At 40.8% G+C, this 5,751-nt stretch overlaps 1 pseudogene; it reads left to right on the top strand.

Moving 5' to 3' along the window:
- Positions 1-4,303: 4,303 nt before the first annotated feature.
- LOC108635369 lies at positions 4,304-5,504 on the top strand (annotated as a pseudogene).
- The last annotated feature ends 247 nt before the right edge of the window (positions 5,505-5,751 follow it).

The raw sequence follows: 5,751 nt of genomic DNA, 5'->3' as shown, positions 1-5,751 counted from the left end.
GGGTGGACTCCGGCTCAGAGATGAGTTTCTCAGATTCTGAGGACTCCTGTTCTGGGCTTTTATATCCTGGACCCCCAATGTTGGGACCAATAAGCAGGACTTTCCTGGTTGTTATTTATGTTATGGTTGTAGTTTTGGATAATTGTCATGGAGGAAGTTGCTTCTTTAGTGTTTTATAGAGAGGCCTCTGTAAATCAGTGTTTGATCTTTTCCTTAGTGGGTCTAGTACTTAAGAATCCTTCCTAGAAATGAAAAGATCAGGAATCATCACCAGCAGCATTTCTGGTCATGTGACCTCATCTGGTCATGGGGTAGTTCCTGCTGGCTCTGTGAAGGGCAGAACTGTTCTCTTTCACAGCTTTGTTCCTTTGGCTCTACTTAGATTGAGACGTGCCTCGAAAGGGTCGGGATGCTGATGCATTCTGTGATGAATGAAGCCTGCTTGAGTTCAAGCCTGATCTCCGACAAAGTCAGAGTTAAGACTTCCACATGTATCTATCTATATATAACTACATTTGGCAACTGGTTTGAAATGTTTCCCAGTTTTATCAGGGTCATCTGAGTGGAGGATGGTTGCCACATTGTTTTTCAAATGAAAATCAGCACCAAAACTGGAACAGAGGCAAAGCTGAATCCTATTTTCAAACAGCATCCCTTCCTTACTGCTTCATGCTGTTTTCTAGTTAGGCTAATGACCTCTGGTGAGACATCCCAACTTGCATATACTTTCTTCTATAATTTGTGACAAGCGGGTTAGATAGGAGAATAACTAAGGTATGTTTGAATCTGCAAATTTACATATTCCAACAAATGTGGAATCTCAGCCACAAGTTCTTAAAGCTTTTAGGCCTCATTTTCTCTCTTTAGATATATATGCTAGAGTATGATTGCCATGAAATGGGAAAACATACAGTCAATAGCAGTAGAAATGATAAAATGATAGTGTAGAAAGGATAAAATGATAATGTAGTTCCAATGGCAGAAAGAAGGAAAACAATTAAAATGTGTATGGAACCACAAAATAGCCAGTGCAATAGTGATAAAGAAGAACACAGCTGGAAGCATCATTTCCTTGATTCCAAACAGTATTACAGAGCTATACTAACAAAACAGTGTGGATTGGAAAAAACCGGCACCTAGATCAGTGGAATCGAATAAAGAGGCCAGGAATAAGTCCACACATTCTATGGCCTACTAATTTATTCCAAAGGAGCCAAGAATATATTAATACAATAAGGAAATTGCAATCTTTTAAATAAATTGTGGTGGGAAAACTGGGCAGCCATGTGCAAAGAATGAAGCTGGACTCCTCAGACTCAAATGGACTCTTCCTGAGGGATATCTCCCATTTACGACCATGCGGATGGGCCTTGAGGACATTAAGCCAAATGAAATGATTAGAGAGAGACAAATACCATGTGATCTCACTTATACATGGAATCTTAAAAAAAGTTTTTTCTAAAACTGAGCTCATAGATAGAACAGATCAGTGGTAGCCAGAAGTGGAGGTGGGGTGGGTGAAATAGGTAACTCAAAATGGATTAAAAACTTGAACTTAAGACCTGGGCTAACAAAACCCCTGGAAGAGAAAATAGATAGTGAGCTGCTTGACATTGGTCTCAGGGTAGACTTTTTGGATTTGACACCAAAAGTAAAGGCAACAGATCTAAAAGTGGGACTAATTAAAGAGTTTATGCCTGGAAAGGAAACTATCAACCAAATGAAAGGAAAACCTGTTGAATTGAGAGAAAATATTTTCAAATAAAGGGTTGATATTCAATGTGTAACTCAATTACTCACATCACTCATAACTCACATGAGTCCATAGCAAAATGAAACAATCTCATTTAAATGGGCAGAGGTTCTAAAGAGATACTTTTCCAAAGAAGACATGCAAATGGCCATCAGATACATGAAAAAGTGTTTAATATCACTAATCAACAGAATGCAAGTCAAAACCGCAATGAGATATCAGTTCATACTGGTTTTAGCATGGCTATCATAAAAAAGGTGACATACAAAGTTTTAATGAGAATATGGAAAAAGGGAACCCCATTCCTGTTAGTTGAAATGTGAATTGGTGCAGCCACTATGAAAAACAGTATGGGGTACGGAGATTCCTCAGAAGTGAAAAATGGGACATGGGAGACTAGAATATGATCTAAATATTCTACTTCTTGGCATTTTTCTAAAGAAAACAAAAACACTGACTCAAAAATATTTATGCAGCCACATGTTCATGATAGCACTGTTTACACAAGCCAAGACATGGAAACAACCAAAGTGTCTGTCAATGGATGAATGGATAAAGAAAAACATGGAAATCTTATATAATGGAATGTTATTCAATGATGAATAGAGGGATATCTTCCCATTTACGACAATGTGAATGGACCTTGAGGACATTAAGCTAAATGAAATAAGTAGAGAGAGACAATTACCATGTGATCTCACTTATACATGGAATCTTAAAAATTTTTTTGCAAAACTGAGCTCACAGATAGAACATATCAATGGTAGCCAGAGGTAGGAGGTGGGGTGGGTGAAATAGGTAAATGGGATCACAAGGTACAGGCTTCCGCTTATAAAATAAACGCATGGGGAATGTAATGTACAGCATAATGACAGAGTTAATAATTCTGAAATCTTTGAAAGTTGCTAGAAAAGTAGATTTTAAAAGCTCTCATGCAAGAAAAAAGACTTTGTAACTATCAATTGTGACAGATGTTAACGTTAACGAGACTTCCTACAGTGATAACTCTGCAACATCTACAAATATCAAATTATTATGTGGAACACCTATAAACAACATAAGGCCATGTCAATTACAGCTCAATTTAAAACAAACAACCAAGGATAGATACATACCGGTAGAGTTCAGAAGTCTCATAGCAGGAGAGTACATGACACTGCTGTAGTGAAATATTGAAACACTTTCATTGTTTCCACCGCTGTTGGTTGTATGCTTTCCCTATGGCATGGAAGTTACACTGTTACATGTGTACCTGAAAGAGAGGACAGGAAAAACTCTAAGAAATTATGGCCGACACATTTCACATCTATTGAAATCTATAAATCTATCAATTATCATCCTATCTACCTATTTGTCACAAATTATAAAAGAAAAGCATGTGCAAGTTGTGATGTCTCACCAGAGGTGATTGATCCAGCTAAAAATAGTTATGGGACATTAATGCATTGATGTTGCCTGAAAACAGGGTACAGCTTTTGCCTGCATTCCAGCTTTGGTGCTGAAAAGTTAGTGAAGAACAACCTGTCAACACCTTCTACCTAAATGTACCTAATGAAGCTGGGAAACATTTTAGGTCAGTCACTACTGATTTGAAAGACATGTATATACATGTTTCAATGCCATTCTCCCAAATCATCCCACCCTCTCCCTCTCCCACAGAGTCCAAAAGACTGTTCTATACATCTGTGTCTCTTTTGCTGTCTTGCATACAGGGTTATCGTTACCATCTTTCTAAATTCCATATATATGCGTTAGTATACTGTATTGGTGTTTTTCTTTCTGGCTTAGTTCACGCTGCATAATAGGCTCCAGTTTCATCCACCTCATTAGAACTGATTCAAATGTATTCTTTTAATGGCTGCGTAATATTCCATTGTGTATATGTACCACAGCTTTCTTATCCATTCATCTGCTGATGGACATCTAGGTTGCTTCCAAGTCCTGGCACAGAGACACCCAGAAGGATGGTATGGGGAGGGAGGTGGAAGGGGGTTCAGGATGGGGAACACGTGTATACCTGTGGCAGATTCATGTGAAGTATGGCAAAAACCAATACAAATTGTAAGGTAATTAACCTCCAATTAAAGTAAATAAATTATATTTCAAAAAAATTTAAAAAGAAAGACATGTATATAGATACACGTGATTATCTTGAATCTCAGACTTTGTCTGAGATCAGACTTGGACTTTAGCAGGCTTCATGCATCACAGAATGCATCAGCATCCAGCAAGTCTCAACCTAAGCACAGTCAAAGGAACAAAGAAAAGGTGACTGTTCCGACCCTGGCCAAGGCAGGAAGAACTATCCCATGATGATGATGACCAGAGATGCTGCTGCGATGATTCCTTATTCTTTTTCACTTCTGGGAATGGTTCTTAAGTGCTAGTAATAATTAAAAAGAAGATCAAACACTAATTTAAATAGGCCTCAAAACACTAAAGAAATCATTTCCTCTTGGATAATTTCCCATTGACTACAAAAGACATACACAAGGAAAGTCTTGCTTATTGGTCCCAACACTGGGGGTCCAGTGTATAAAAAGCCTCAGAACAGAAGTAGTCATGAGAATCTGAGAAACTCACTTCTGAACAGGAGTCCACACTCCACCACTGACAAAATGACTCACTCCTGCTGCTCCCCGTGCTGCCAGCCCACCTGCTGTGAGCACAGCTGCTGTCGGCCTTGCTGCCCCCCAACTTGCTATCAGACTAGTGAACACACCTGCTGTAGGACCACCTGCTCCAAACCTACCTGTGTGACCACCTGCTGTCAGCCCGCCTGCGGTGGGTCCAGCTGCTGCCAGCCTTGCTGTCGCCCTATCAGCTGTCAGACCACGTGCTGCAGGACCACCTGCCTCAAGCCTACTTGTGTGACCACCTGCTGCCAGCCCACCTGCTGTGAGTCCAGCTGCTGTCAGCCCTCCTGCCCCCAAACTTGCTGTCAAATCACTGAACCACCTGCTGCAAACCTACTTGTGTGACCAGCTGCTGTCAGCCCACCTGCTGTGGATCCAGCAGCTGTGGACAAACCTGCGGTGGTTCTAACTGCTGTCAGCCAGCTTCCTGTGCACCCGTGTACTGCCATAGAACCTGCTACCACCCCACATGCTGCTGCCTGCCTGGCTGCCAAGCCCAGAGCTGTGGATCCAGCTGCTGCCAGCCTTGCAGCCGCCCTGTCTGCTGTCAGACCACCTGCTGTCGGACCACCCGCTGCCGCCCTAGCTGTGTGTCCAGCTGCTGCCAGCCTTCCTGCTGCTGATCACCTTGCCAAGCATCCACTGTCCCTATACAGCACCTTCTATTAATTGACTTGCTACCTGGGACAAAACAAAATCACTGCCTAGACTGTGCTGACAACTGACATGCTCGACCAGAATTTCAGTTACTCATCTCCTTGCTTAAGAGCTTGTGAAGTAGCTTGACGGAGTGCAGGGGGGGCTTCCTCCAATTGTCTTCCTCTGGTGTAGGAGGACCATGTGCCAACTTCCTGCATGTGTGATAAGGAAGTATGTCTTGGTTTTGACTCTGAAAATAGGATTGACCGTCTAGTTCTTCTGAGTAACTTAAGAAAACCAGATCTCAGAATGTTCCTATAGGTTTGTATAGCCTATCATAAACTTTATAATCATATTTTCTCTTTTGCTACCCTCATAGTTCTTGTATCATGCTTTCTCCTTTTACAATCACTTTGGGTTTTACCTGTATGTTTCTCAATAAATGGTGTACCACAATTCTTCTGTATGTGTTTGATTTATTGCACCACATTCCTCATTTAGAGATTTATATATTATATGTCTTATCCAATATGAGCATCCTATTAGCCGCCTTCCTAATTATTATCTCATTATTAAAAACCCATTTCATTGTGTAGTGTGATTTACCTAATAATAAACAGACTCATCCAGGATGAAGTCTTCTGTTCCTGCTCAAGGACACTTGCATTTACATCGCAAGGAAGGATGAATAGATGTCGACTTCAGTGACTATGTCCTTGGCGA

The sequence above is a fragment of the Capra hircus genome, unplaced genomic scaffold, assembly GCF_001704415.2.
Source record: "Capra hircus breed San Clemente unplaced genomic scaffold, ASM170441v1, whole genome shotgun sequence".
Taxonomy (NCBI): domain Eukaryota; kingdom Metazoa; phylum Chordata; class Mammalia; order Artiodactyla; family Bovidae; genus Capra; species Capra hircus.
The sequence above is the reverse complement of the archived record's forward strand: the minus strand, read 5'-3'. Positions and strand labels throughout refer to the sequence as shown.